Source organism: Lissotriton helveticus, chromosome 11 (assembly GCF_964261635.1).
Source record: "Lissotriton helveticus chromosome 11, aLisHel1.1, whole genome shotgun sequence".
Lineage (NCBI taxonomy): Eukaryota > Metazoa > Chordata > Amphibia > Caudata > Salamandridae > Lissotriton > Lissotriton helveticus.
In genome coordinates, this window is record NC_136072.1 from 817,264,303 (window position 1) to 817,279,685 (window position 15,383).

At 44.2% G+C, this 15,383-nt stretch overlaps 1 protein-coding gene across 13 annotated transcripts in view; it reads left to right on the forward strand.

Moving 5' to 3' along the window:
• The window catches only part of FAM178B (family with sequence similarity 178 member B), a 2,777,737-nt gene that overhangs the window by 864,327 nt on the left and 1,898,027 nt on the right, over positions 1–15,383 (forward strand). The gene's annotated exons all lie outside the window — the stretch shown is intronic.

Below are 15,383 nucleotides of genomic sequence, written 5' to 3' on the forward strand. Positions count from 1 at the left end.
AGTGAGTGACTCGTACCGGTTTAGAGGGGAAACATCCTTCAAACTCCCCAGCCTTTAGCCTGAAACACATTTCTTCCGAGCCTCAGGGGTTCATCGTTTTTCTCAGGATGCTTGTAAAAGGGAGATAATGGACATGCTGATTGATCTCTCTTTAACCTCTCGTGAACTGAACAACAGTGATATGAGCATGTTTTCCCCCAGAGAAAAATATGCTTCCTAAATTGTAAAATTTAGACTCAAGAAGAAGAGAAGAATATCTCATGTGACGTCAGCTGATTCTTGAATGGCGCCATGTTTAGATCCGACCTGTGCTGAGGAAAAATGAGGAACCCTTGAGCATGGATGGCAAAAGGAAGTGTGGGAAGTGGCAAATAAAGAGAGATTAATCAAGAATAACGCAGCTGTCCGCGCAGTTGAAGAGCTAGGTCATTATCTCAACAGAATGTGAAGGGAATGGGAAGTGAAGGGTTAGGGAGTACGCAAGGATAAGAACCAGCAGCCGTGGACAAAACCCATGGAGAGCCCAGGGCCAAATAGTTGAGTCCCAAGTGATACAGGAAGTGGGTGTAGGAAATAAACCAGCTGGGGATGCGCTACAGCGCGGCACGACTCACCTTAGAGCTGCGCGATCCCTTCAGCATCTGCTCGGTGAGGACGATGACGTGAATGCTACAAAGTGTTCACTTTCTCAGTCAACAGTCCTTTTACTGACTGCCCTAAACGTGCCTGGCCCTTGGCGGTTGCCATCTTGGGAGCAGCATTTCATGACTGCAAAATGACCTGGAAGAGTGACTCCTGGAAAAAAATTGAAAAAAAGGGCTTTTGACAATTTTTTCCTATTTCTTTACTTATTTTTTATGTTGGAACGCTCTGCTTTAGCTTTAAACATCTTAAGATAAAGGGAGGGTGCCTTGATTTCTTCAAAAGGAAAGAAATATAATTTTTTTTCTATTTCTTTACTTGTGAAGCAATCGCGGCACCTGCGCTTTTGCTTGCCACCATTGTAAAAAACAGTAAATAAATAGAACAAGCATTTGCAATGCAATAGGTCTCGCATTAGGAAAGTTTGAGCTATTGGTATTGTAAATAACACATTTTTTATTTATGTTTTGTTTTTGAAAGTAACGAAATTAATAGCTTTGTCATTTCCAATGCCAATAGTTACAACTTTCGCAAATGTGACACCTATAGCATTTGTAATGCAATATGTGTTGTATTTACGTGACTTACATGTATTGATATTACAAATAACAATGGTTTTTAATTTTTTATCAATAATTAATACTTTAAAAAGTTATTGTAATTTATAATGGCAATAGCTTAAAGTTTTGTAAATAACTTTTGTGAAGATTATGTTCAGTGTATTTTATTTTGACGAAAATCCAAGAACAGAAGTGAAATATTAACATCTTTTTGTTACATTTGTAATAAAGCTTGAAACATTGAGAGAACATATTTTAACCAGGTGTTGTTAAATGATTGCACAGACTGATGATGTGGTGGCGCTGAGTGATGTTGTGATGGCGAACGAGTGATGCTGTGGCGTTCAGTGATGCTGTGGTGGCGCATAGTGATGTTGTGGTGCCCCTGAGTGATGCCGTGGTGGTGCGGAGTGATGATGTATGCTATGCTATGTTTTGTTTTGCTATCCTATGTTTTGTTTTGCTATCCTATGTTTTATTTTGTTATGCTATGCTATGATGTGTTTTGTAATGCTATACTATGTTTTGTTATGCCATGTGATGTTGTGTTTTGTTATGCTATGTTTTGTTATGCTATGCTATGTTTTGTTTTGCTATCCTATGCTTTGTTTTGTTATGCTATGCTATGTTTAGTTTTGCTATCCTATGCTCTGTTTTGTTATGCTATGCTATGTTTTGTTTTATTATGCTATGCTATGTTTTGCTGTCTTTTGCTATGCTTTGCTTTGTTATGCTATGCTTTGTTATGCTGTGCTATGTTTTGTTATGCTATGCTATGTTTTGTTGTTTTATTATGCTATGCTTTATTTTGCTATGCTTTGCTTTACTATGCTATGTTTTGTTATGCTATGTTTTGTTATGCTATGCTTTGTTATGCTATGCTTTGTTGTGTTTTGTTATGCTATGCTATGTTTTGCTATGCTTTGCCATGCTATGTTTTGTTATGTATGCTATATTTCGTTGTGTTTTGTTATGCTATGCTATGTTTTGTTATGTATGCTTTGTTTTGTGTTTTGCTATGTTTTGTTATGCTATGCTTTGTTTTATGTTATGCTATTTTTTATGTTATGCTGTTTTGTTCTGCTATGTTTTGCTGTGTTTTGTTTTGCTATGCTTTGTTATGTTATGCTATGCTTTGTTATGCTATGCTTTGTTTTGTTATGCTATGTTTTGTTGTGTTTTGTTATGCTATATTTGTTTTGTTATGCTATGTTTTTTGTTTTGCTATCCTATGCTTTGTTTGGTTATGCTATGCTATGTTTTGCTATCCTATGCTTTTTTTTGTTATGCTATGCTATGCTGTGTTTTGTTATGCTATGCTATGTTTTGTTATACTATGCTGGTGTGGGGGTGTGAGTGAGGGTGTGGGGGTACGAGGGTGTGGGGGTGTGAGGGTGAGGGGGTGTGAGGGTGAGGGAGGGGGTGAGGGTGGGGAAGCAACACAGAGCATGGGTGGGGGAACCAACATGGAGGGCATAGGTTGTGGGGTGGAGGAAAGCAAACTGGAGACAGCAAGAGCAGCAAGAAGCACAGGAGGAGAAAAGCAAACAGGTAGAAGAGAGCAATGTATAGCTTAGATGGAAGTGGGGAAAGAAGCACACGGGCCACAAAGCACCGCTTGGAGAGAATCACAGTCGGGCATGTGCATCATGGAGGGGGGCAGGGGCAAAGAAAAAGGATGAGAGACAGAAACACGGAGCGTGAAGAGAGAAGAGAAGAACACTAGGGAGACAGCTGGAAAACACATGCACCAAAGCAGAAAGCACTGTGATGTTAGTGGTTCGTTAAGCATTATTGAGAGACAGTATCATCCTAGAAGCGATACAACAGAAAACAGTAACGTCAAAGAGGCACGTCTTTTGTTCTTTCCAGATCTGAACCCCCTCTACCCTGGCTAGGAAAAACAAGCATTAGCAAAGCCAATAGATTTCATCTTAAGGACCTATTAGCTTTGCCAGCGATTTTTAGCGATGATCTACATCATCCACGAAGCTGCGCATCATGATTGATGAATCATTTTTAACAATCCTGTGACGCATCAAGCATGCACTCTCAAATTGACGCAGTGTTTTTTTTTCTTTTTATTTAGTGATCCAAGTTGGATCGGCAAATAAAAAGAAAAAATGTGCAAACGCATTTCTTTTTAGGAGGGTTGGGGAGCAACACGAGGAATGGGAGTGGGGAAGCAACATGTGGGAGCAGGTGAGGAAAGCAATATAGGGGAAAGGTGGGGCAGAAGTGAAACAGGCAAGAGTAGCATGGAAGTAACAGGGGAACGAGTGGGATGAAAGCAACACAGGGACAAGAGTAAGGTGAACGCAACACGGGGGCACAACTGGCATTAGAAACATGTGGTACAAATGGGATGGAAGCAACACAGGGGTGCAAGCGGGGTGAAAGCAACACAGGGGTGCAAACTGAATGGAAGCAACACCGGGATGCGAGCAGGATGGAACACAGGGGTGCCAGCGGGTTGGAAGGAACACAGGGGTGCCAGCGGGGTCACAGGTGGGGCAGCAACATGCAGGGTGCGGTTGCAGGGCAGAGAAAAACAAACTGGCTAGAGGGAGCAACGCGGAGCACAAGAGTTAACAAGAAAAGAGTGGCAGACCATATAAACGTGGAAGGGCATGTAACCACGACCACGGACGATTTCCGGCATCTGTGACTGCTAGGCAGTCTGGTGACGAGAAGGGGGGTGGAGTGAGTATAAACAAAGGAGCCTTATTAAAGCAGAGGAGAAGGGAGGGGGAGTGCGAGCAAAGGAGCCATTAAAACAAGCTCTGGCATTGCGCGGAGGGGGGCGGGGGAGCGATTCCTTTAAAGTGTAAATAAACCAGCATGAGTGCGGAGATGTCAGCGAAGAGCCTTGACAGAGGAGCTTTCAATTAGCATCTTCTTGTAACACCTTTGCATACGACTTGTGATTGTGACACAACACTGAAAACAATCCCACGAAATGTTGGCACAAAAAACTAATATGAAACCAACCTCGCCCGCAAAATATTTAAAAAAAGCTACTCTCCCTTCGACTTTGACCCGACTTATCCTCAAGTGCCAAAAATATCCTCATAGGACGGTGTGCATATTACTACTCCGAGTAAAATACCGTTCAGGTTATGAAACAAGGATCACAGGAAGAGAACATAAGAGAGGGATAGAAACAAAAAACTAGAATCCTCCCCGGCAGCAGGACATACAGCCAGTGATTACCTGCTCGTTAACTCTTAACAAAAGAATAGCGTGCACTGCCGAAAACGAAACCTGTCATGGGGCGGGACTTCCATCTTCTGCGGAAAGCCCGTGCCCACGGAGTGGCTGGCCATAGGAGCAGTGGTGACGCGGGGCTCCCATGCCCGAGGGAGAGCCCCGCGGAGGCTGCAGAAGTCCGGAGTGGCGCCAATGCGGTGAGTGGGGCTTACTTGTACTGGGGGTGGTGGCGGGGTGGCGGGGGGTATGTCTCTGTGCGCTCATGTGTGTGTGTGTGCTCGTGTGTGTGTGCGGCGGGGGGGGTCTCTGTATGTGTGCGTGCGTGTATGTGCGCTCGTGTGTGTGTGTGTGTGTGTGTCTCTGTGTGTGCGCATGCGTGTGCGAAAGCAGGGGGGGGGTGGCTGTGTGTGTTGGAGGCTTTCAAAGGAGACAGGAGATGGTGAACGCGCTCAAGACCTGATCCGGGTAAGGCATGCTGCGCGTGCCCATCTCTTGTCTCCTTGTAAGCAGAGCCGCCGACAATAGGTCTCTCGCTGCGACAGGGCTTCGCCCTGCGTCGCATGTGCGAGACCTAAAAAAGGGCATGCAGCCTTGTTGGCCGATCGCAAGTAACAAAAGAAAAGCGCTTATGCCATTATTAGTGCTGAGGCGTGCTGCGGTCTTAACCCGTTCAGCGCGGCGCGAATTTTCGCGCTGTGCTGAACGTTCTGAAAAACGGGTGTGGTCATGACGGAACGGTTCCGTCATGAGCACAGCTCAACCGACGCTCATGACGGAACCGCTCCGTCATGAGCACCGAAGGGGTTAAATGAATCAAAGAAAAAAAAGCATTGCGGGAGAGCATGTCCTGCCTGCAAAAGCAGGTAGCACAAAGCCCTTTAAGAAAAGTGTACTATGAGGCTGTAATTAAAACCTACGGAGTAGAACACATGTAACAGGGGGGTTACAAGAACAGAAAAGGCAGTACTGAGGAGGGACTACTAAGCCTACTGACCAATGAAAAGCCACCATTTACAAAGGACAGGGACAGGAGTCAATTAAAAAAATGGCGGAAAGTGGGCGGCGCTTCATGCCCTATCCTGAATACAGCATTTCCCGAAGAGACGATGCAAGTGCTGCCTAGGCGAGACCTAAAAAGATTAGCGGTTTCATTAGAATTTTTATTTAAAGTGGCTAGCCACTACCCAAGAAGGTGCTGTTCTAAATAACTGCTCAGAAATGACAGCTGGTTTATCTGTTTTAAGAATGACTTGAGTGTCGTTTGCATCGCAGGAAAACATCCAAACCCAAACTCCTAATCAGACCAACCAGGAAACCCATAAAAACATTGAATGGAGTAGGCTAAATGTTGATCCTTTTTGTACACAGAGATGAAGAGTTCAAAAGGACGATTGATAGATCTCAGTTTTCTTCCCTGCACGAACGATAATATAGCTCAGTAGGTGAAGAGATCATTGTGCAATTTACAGGTCACTCGTTCCTGCAGTAGATTATGGGCGTTCTACAAACATCTGCTTGTAAGCACTAAGGCATGCTTTTGAATCCTTGCTTATCCAACTGAAAGCTTCATTTTTCTGGAGGCCGCTAAAACGTGTACTACTGGTTTGGGAAGTAATTCTCGCCTTTTATTTCTTACCAAAGTGATAATATTTTAATGCACAATAATTTATCCTGCACTATTACCGTTTCTAGTTCCTGTAAATAACTAGGGATACTATTATCTAATTGTAACAGTACACCTGTGATCTGCTTACCAACAAGTGTTCATCTTACTGAGCCATCCTGCTGGCTACATTTTGTGGTATTTAAATGCCTGTTATTAGTATAATAATGAATAAAGTCCTTCAAATAGGTGCTACATTACACAACACGGAATGTGCTGTGCCGGTATCTTACTTTGAGTTATTCATTTGTATCATAAAGATATAATGATGCAAATCGTAAGCAGATCATTTGCTGCTATCACACCATTGTAGTTAAGATATCATAATACATGTTCTTTGTAAATCCTTTTCATGTTTTACAGAGCTTGTGAAGCTTTCATGATGGTTAATTCCTTGGCAGTGCTGGGAATAGAGCAAATACGCCTGTATACAATAGGTTAGGAGCAAAGGGTGGCAGCAGAAAGGGGAAAAATCACGAGAGGCGGTCACAAATACGAGACTGACACTGAAACAAATTGGCAACCAGGACAAAAGTGGTAGTACATCTGTTGGGGCTTACTTAAATAGTTACAAAGAGGCTGTATCTGAAAATATCTTTGTGGTTAAGGCACGTGTTGCAAAGATCTTTCTGTACCAGCAAGTACCAGGGTTTAACGTTTGTAAAATTAATCTCGTGGTTAATGCACTTGCTGTTGACATCTGTGTGTAGTCTAGTGACAGACTTTACTTATCATAAAATGACAGGAGATTAATGTGCTTTCTGCAAAGTACAGCGTGTAACTAACATACAAGTAACAGATATTTCAGTGGAAAGCTCAGGGTTACTACTTCCTTTGTTGCAGAAATCTTTGTAAGTGCTGTATAAATCTTTATTAACGTAAATAGTCATTGATACATTTGGCAGTCTGACAGGGCATGCATATCTCTTGCATTCAGTGTTTGAAATTTCCACATTCGTCCAAATAATAATTGATAACTTAAACACTTGTGAAGTGACATGCCGAGCGTCTTTGTTTCTCTAGATAGCATCACGGTAATAGGCTTTATATATCTCCCAGCCAGGATTAGACAAAAAGAAAGGAGTTCTGATGGTCCTGTAAGTGAGAAATGTATGATAGGCCAAGATGGAACTAGTTAGAGGCCTCCCTCTCCCCCTGAAGGTTGCTGCTCTGAATGGAAAGGAGACAAACTGCTGAACATATCCTAGTGTTGCCAAAGTGTGCCTCGACAAACTGGCACATTTCTCTGGGCCCAGTTCTGACCTTGTAGATGGCTCAATAATAGCTTACGGACTCAGGACCTGGCTTTCTCTCCCTATTTCCCTGCACTCTCTCTTGGTAACTTGTGTCCCAAGGGCTGGTGACTTTGGAGGTGAGATGGGAACGAATATCTGTATTGACACACCTTTTGCCAAAAGGCATCACTGATTCCATGTCAATTGATGCAATTAAAGAGTGAGCTGCAGGCCCTCCTTCCCTTTCTTATACAAACATGCATGTTTTTTGGCATCCTATAGAAAATCTACCCTGGTCGATTTGTCATTTATTTTCTTTTAAAAAGAAGCTATTTATTACTAAAAAAAGAATCGCTAAATAAAAATAAAAATACTTTCACAAACGTTTTTTAAAAGAAAGAAAGAAAAGCAGGTAGGGTAGATAGACAAGTCCAAAACATTCTGGAAAACAAACTCTGCTACTTTAACCCCTTCGCTGCTAGGCCTTTTCCCCTCCTGTGCTAAGCCTTTTTTTGGCGTTTTGGAGTAGTGCGCGCTTAGGCCCTTGTAACTTTTTGACCACATAAGGTATCCGCGCCAAATTTGCGTCCTTTTCTTCCAACATCATGTGGATTCTAAAGGCGCCCAGGGTTTGTGGATTCCCTTGGAGGGGTCCCAGAAATTAACCAAAATATAGTGATTTTTTTGTTTTTTTCAGAAAAATGGGAAAAACGGGCTGCAAATGAAAGCCTCTGGGTTTTTCCCTAAAAATGGTATCACAAAAGGGTTTGTGGGGCTGAAATCTCCATTTTCTCAGCTTTCAGGGAATGACAGTCTTTTGTCAGAGAACCGAAATTTTTCACTCAGTTTTTGCATTTTTCTGGGACATAGCCTATTTTTGCTATTTTTAGAGCTTTCCACCTCCTTCCAGTTAATGGTAGAAATGAGTTTAAAAGCAATAATGGATCCTGGAAAGCTTTACATTTTCGGAAAGTAGACAAAATTCTGAATTCAGAAAGGGGTCATTTGTCTAAATCCATGAAGGTTTCGTTATAGAAACTAACAGTTAGATATTGGAATATTAGAAATTTTGTTGAAAAAATCAGCCTTTTGTCTCAACGTTTTCACCTATAACTTTTTCTACCTTTGACAGCTCTTGGAAAGCAATATACCGTTACATCCGTTAGACCTTCCTGGTTGTGGGGATATATAGGACTTGTAGTTTCACCAAGAACCGGACGAACCCAGATCCAAAAACTGAGCAGCAACTTGCAATGGTATTTTTTCATTTACTGGGTATAGTGCACTTTGTCTTGGAAAATGTATACATGGAATAATCTGTATGAAAGACACCTATGTATTTCTGAATTGGGTACAAATTATAGAGTTCAGAAACAGTATATAATTGCACATTTTCAAAGTTGGGAATACTCATACTAGCATGAGAATTATTGGTCATTTTTCATAAAGATTTTTTTTTTACACAATGTCTTTCATTGAAAGGGAGAAATGCATGAAAGCTCAATTGGTAATAACAGTTGATTTACAAATATGAATTACCCCAAGTGTCCCGATAAAACGGTACCTCACTTGTGTGGGTCGGCCTTGTGCCTGCGACAGGAAACGGCGCAAAATGCAACGTGGTCACACCTAAATTTTGAAGTTACAAATTGACCCTTTTTTGGCAAAGTGCCTACCTGTAGTTTTTGCACCCTAGCTCTGCCGGCACCTAGGGAAACCTAGCAAACCTATACATTTTTGAAAAGTAGACACCCAGGGGAATTCAGGATGGGGCGACTCGACTGCCTACCACCAGTTTTTGTTACCCAGAATCCCTTGCAAAGCTAAGATTTTGACAACATAAACACCTTTTCCTCATATTTCTGTGGTGGAAAGTTCTGGAATCTGCGTGGATCAACAAATTTCCACCCACCCAGCGTTCCCCCAGGTCTCCCGATAAAAACGGTACCTCACTTGTGTGGGTCGGCTTTGTGCCGACGACAGGAAACGGCACAAAATGCAACGTGGTCGCACCTCAATTTCCCAGTGAAATTTTACGTTCTTTGGACAAAGAGACTACCTTTTGTTTTTGAGCCGTAGCTCAGCCAGCACCTAGGGAAACCTAGCAAACCTATACATTTTTGAAAACTAGACACCCAGGGAAATTCAGGATGGGGTGACTCGTCTGCCTACCCCCAGGTTTTGTTACCCAGAATCCCTTGCAAATCTAAAAATTTGACCAAAAAAACACATTTTCCTCACATTTCTGTGGTGGACAGTTCTGGAATCTGCGTGGATCAACAAATTTCCACCCACCCAGCGTACCCCCAGGTCTCCTGGAAAAAATGGTACCTCACTTGCGTGGGTAGGCATAGTGGCCGCGACATGAAACAGCGCAAAACGCAGCATGGTCGCACCTCAATTTCCCAGTGAAATTTAGCATGTTTTGGACAAAAAGACTACCTTTTGTTTTTACGCTGTAGCTCTGCCAGCACCTAGAGAAACCTAGCAAACCTATACATTTTTGAAAACTAGACACTCAGGGCAATTCAGAATGGGGTAACTCGTCTGCCTACCCCCAGGTTTTGTTACCCAGAATCCCTTGCAAACATAAAAATGTGACCAAATAAACACATTTTCCTCACATTTCTGTGGTGGAAAGTTCTGGAATCTGCGTGGATCAACAAATTTCCACCCACCCAGCGTGCCCCCAGGTCTCCCAAAAAAAATGGTACCTCACTTGCGTGGGTAGGCATAGTGGCTGCGACATGAAACAGCGCAAAACGCAGCATGGTCGCACCTCAATTTCCCAGTGAAATTTAGCACGTTTCGGACAAAAAGACTACCTTTTGTTTTTGCTCCATAGCTCTGCCAGCACCTAGGCAAATCTAGCAACCCTATACATTTTTGAAAACTAGACACCCAGGGCAATTTAGGATGGGGTGACTTGTCTGCCTACCCCCAGGTTTTGTTACCTAGAATCCCTTGCAAACATAAAAATTTGACCAAAAAAACACATTTTCCTCACATTTCTGTGGTGGAAAGTTCTGGAATCTGCGTGGATCAACAAATTTCTACCCACCCAGCGTGCCCCCAGGTCTCCCCAAAAAAATGGTACCTCACTTGCGTGGGTAGGCATAGTGGCTGCGACATGAAACAGCGCAAAACGCAGCATGGTTGCACCTCAATTTCCCAGTGAAATTTAGCACGTTTCGGACAAAAAGACTACCTTTTGTTTTTGCGCCATAGCTCTGCCAGCACCTAGGCAAATCTAGCAACCCTATACATTTTTGAAAACTAGACACCTAGGGCAATTCAGGATGGGGTGACTCGTCTGCCTACCCCCAGGTTTTGTTACCCAGAATCCCTTGCAAACATAAAAATTTGACCAAAAAAACACATTTTCCTCACATTTCTGTGGTGGAAAGTTCTGGAATCTGCGTGGATCAACAAATTTCCACCCACCCAGCGTGCCCCCAGGTCTCCCAAAAAAAAGGTACCTCACTTGCGTGGGTAGGCATAGTGGCTGCGACATGAAACAGCGCAAAACGCAGCATGGACGCACCTCAATTTCCCAGTGAAATTTAGCACGTTTCGGACAAAAAGACTACCTTTTGTTTTTGCGCCGTAGCTCTGCCAGCACCTAGGGAAATCTAGCAACCCTATACATTTTTGAAAACTAGACACCCAGGGCAATTCAGGATGGGGTGACTCGTCTGCCTACCCCCAGGTTTTGTTACCCAGAATCCCTTGCAAACATAAAAATTTGACCACAAAAACACATTTTCCTCACATTTCTGTGGTGGAAAGTTCTGGAATCTGCGTGGATCAACAAATTTCCACCCACCCAGCGTGCCCCCAGGTCTCCCGAAAAAAATTGTACCTCACTTGCGTGGGTAGGCATAGTGGCTGCGACATGAAACAGCGCAAAACGCAGCATGGTCGCACCTCAATTTCCCAGTGAAATTTAGCACGTTTCGGACAAAAAGACTACCTTTTGTTTTTGCGCCGTAGCTCTGCCAGCACCTAGGGAAATCTAGCAACCCTATACATTTTTGAAAACTAGACACCCAGGGCAATTCAGGACGGGGTGACTCGTCTGCCTACCCCCAGGTTTTGTTACCCAGAATCCCTTGCAAACATAAAAATTTGACCAAAAAAACACATTTTCCTCACATTTCTGTGGTGGAAAGTTCTGGAATCTGCGTGGATCAACAAATTTCCACCCACCCAGCGTGCCCCCTGGTCTTCCAAAAAAAATGGTACCTCACTTGCGTGGGTAGGCATAGTGGCTGCGACATGAAACAGCGCAAAACGCAGCATGGTCGCACCTCAATTTCCCAGTGAAATTTAGCACGTTTCGGACAAAAAGACTACCTTTTGTTTTTGCACCGTAGCTCTGCCAGCACCTAGGGAAATCTAGCAACCCTATACATTTTTGAAAAGTAGACACCCAGGGCAATTCAGGATGGGGTGACTCGTCTGCCTACCCCCCGGTTTTGTTACCCAGAATCCCTTGCAAACATAAAAATTTGACCACAAAAACACATTTTCCTCACATTTCTGTGGTGGAAAGTTCTGGAATCTGCGTGGATCAACAAATTTCCACCCACCCAGCGTGCCCCCAGGTCTCCCGAAAAAAATGGTACCTCACTTGCGTGGGTAGGCATAGTGGCTGCGACATGAAACAGCGCAAAACGCAGCATGGTCGCACCTCAATTTCCCAGTGAAATTTAGCACGTTTCGGACAAAAAGACTACCTTTTGTTTTTGTGCCGTAGCTCTGCCAGCATCTAGGGAAATCTAGCAACTCTATACATTTTTGAAAACTAGACACCCAGAGCAATTCAGAATGGGGTGACTCGTCTGCCTACCCCCAGGTTTTGTTACCCAGAATCCCTTGCAAACATAAAAATTTGACCAAAAAAAACACATTTTCCTCACATTTCTGTGGTGGAAAGTTCTGGAATCTGCGTGGATCAACAAATTTCCACCCACCCCAGCGTGCCCCCAGGTCTCCCGAAAAAAATGGTACCTCACTTGCGTGGATAGACATAGTGGCTGCAACAGGAAACGGTTCAAATTGTACGGTGGTGAATTTACATTACCTTATTGCAAAACTACCTTGATTTTGGGGGGGGGCATCTGAGTTTGTGGCCCGGGACTCAGTGGTATTCTTTGCAAAGTAGCAAACCCAAACAGTTCTGAAAACTAGACACCCGGGGGAGTCCAGGGAGGTATGGCATGCATGGGTCCCCCAATGTTTTCCTACCCAGAACTCCTTGCAAACCTTAAAATTAGGTAAAAATAGCACTTTTCCAAACTTTTTGGCGTGGGATCGCCGTGCCGGCAAAAATGTCCTACCACCCTGCGTTCCCCTTGTTCTCCCGAGTAAAAGAATACCTCACTTGTGTGGGTGCCCCAAAGCAGAACACGCCAAAAATGAATTTTGAAAAAAGTAGTTTTTAGTCATATTTAAGTTTTACAAATTAAGCACCCCAGCCTGAGTCACATGCCTTTGGCCCAACCACACAAGTGAGGTATCATTTTACTCGGGAGAACAAGGGAAACGCTGGGTGGTAGGACATTTGTTCCGGCAGCGAGATCCCACCCAAAAAAGTATGGAAAAGTGGGTTTTTTGACCAAAATTTCAGGTTTGCAGGGGTTTCTGGGTAGGAAAACATTGGGGGACCCACGCATGCCATACCTCCCTGGACTCTCGCGGTTGTCTAGTTCTCAGAACTGTTTGGGTTTGGTAGTTTCCAAAGATGCCTGCCAAGCCCCGGGCCAAAAACTCAGGTGACCCCCTTAAAAAATAAGATTATTTGGCTAAAGGTAATGTTTTGGTCTCCACAGTATGAATTGGGCCTGTTCCTAAAGCAGCCGCTATGCCTACCCACGCAAGTGAGGTACCATTTTTATCGGGAGACCTTGGGGAACGCTGGGTGGGAGGTAATTTGTGTGAGCCCAGTGATGCCACGCTTTCCCACACTAAAACGTGTGAAAAAACTGATTTTTTCCAAGCAAAAAATGAGGTTTGCAAGGGATTCTGGGTAAAGGAACGTTGGAGGATCCACGCAAGCCATACCTCCTTGGAAGCCCCCGGGTGTCTACTTTTCAGAAATGTGTGGGATTGGTAGGTTTCCCTAGATGGCTGTCTTGCACAGGGCCAAAAACCCAGGTAACCCCTCTTGCAAAAGCTGGTGGACTTAACATTTTCACCATTGTTAAATTCACAAGCTTTTGCAAGAGGGGTTACCTGGGTTTCTGGCCCCGTGCGAGACAGCCATCTATGGAAACCTACCAAACCCACACATTTCTGAAAAGTAGACACCCGGGGGCTTCCAAGGAGGTATGGCTTGCGTGGATCCTCCAACGTTCCTTTACCCAGAATCCCTTGCAAACCTCAATTTTAGCAGAAAAAAATCAATTTTTTCACACGTTGTAGTCTGGGAAAGCGTGGCATCACTGGTCTCACACAAATTACCTCCCACCCAGCGTTCCCCCAGGTCTCCCGATAAAAACGGTACCTCACTTGCGTGGGTAGCCATAGTGGCTGCAACAGGAAAAGGTCAAAATCGTACGGTGGTGAATATAAAATACCCTGAAGCAATATAACTTTGATTTGGGGGGGGCACCTGAGTTTTTGGCCCGGGGCTGGGTGGTATTCTTTGGAAAGTAGCAAACCCAAACAGTTCTGAAAACTAGACACCCGGGAGAGTCCAGGGAGGTATGGCATGTGTGGGTCCCCCAATGTTTTCCTACCCAGAACTCCTTGCAAACCTTAAAATTAGGTAAAAATAGCACTTTTCCAAACTTTTTGGCGTGAGATCGCCGTGCCGGCAAAAATGTCCTACCACCCTGCGTTCCCCTTGTTCTCCCGAGTAAAAGGATACCTCACTTGTGTGGGTGCCCCAAAGCAGAACACGCCAAAAATGAATTTTGAAAAAAGTAGTTTTTAGTCATATTTAAGTTTTACAAATTAAGCACCCCAGCCTGAGTCACATGCCTTTGGCCCACCCACACAAGTGAGGTATCATTTTACTCGGGAGAACAAGGGAAACGCTGGGTGGTAGGACATTTGTTCCGGCAGCGAGATCCCACCCAAAAAAGTATGGAAAAGTGGGTTTTTTGACCAAAATTTCAGGTTTGCAGGGGTTTCTGGGTAGGAAAACATTGGGGGACCCACGCATGCCATACCTACCTGGACTCCCCGGGTGTCTAGTTCTCAGAACTGTTTGGGTTTGGTAGTTTCCAAAGATGCCTGCCAAGCCCCGGGCCAAAAGCTCAGGTGACCCCCTCAAAAAATAAGATTATTTGGCTAAAGGTAATGTTTTGGTCTCCACAGTATGAATTGGGCCTTTTCCTAAAGCAGCCGCTATGCCTACCCACGCAAGTGAGGTACCATTTTTATCGGGAGACCTTGGGGAACGCTGGGTGGGAGGTAATTTGTGTGAGCCCAGTGATGCCACGCTTTCCCACACTAAAACGTGTGAAAAAACTGATTTTTTCTAAGCAAAAAATGAGGTTTGCAAGGGATTCTGGGTAAAGGAACGTTGGAGGATCCACGCAAGCCATACCTCCTTGGAAGCCCCCGGGTGTCTACTTTTCAGAAATGTGTGGGATTGGTAGGTTTCCCTAGATGGCTGTCTCGCACGGGGCCAAAAACCCAGGTAAACCCTCTTGCAAAAGCTGGTGGACTTAACATTTTCACCATTGTTAAATTCACCAGCTTTTGCAAGAGGGGTTACCTGGGTTTCTGGCCCCGTGCGAGACAGCCATCAATGGAAACCTACCAAACCCACACATTTCTGAAAAGTAGACACCCGGGGGCTTCCAAGGAGGTATGGCTTGCGTGGATCCTCCAACGTTCCTTTACCCAGAATCCCTTGCAAACCTCAATTTTAGCAGAAAAAAATAATTTTTTTCACACGTTGTAGTCTGTGAAAGCGTGGCATCACTGGGCTCACACAAATTACCTCCTACCCAGCGTTCCCCCAGGTCTCCCGATAAAAACGGTACCTCACTTGCGTGGGTAGCCATAGTGGCTGCAACAGGAAAAGGTCCAAATCGTACGGTGGTGAAATTAAAATAC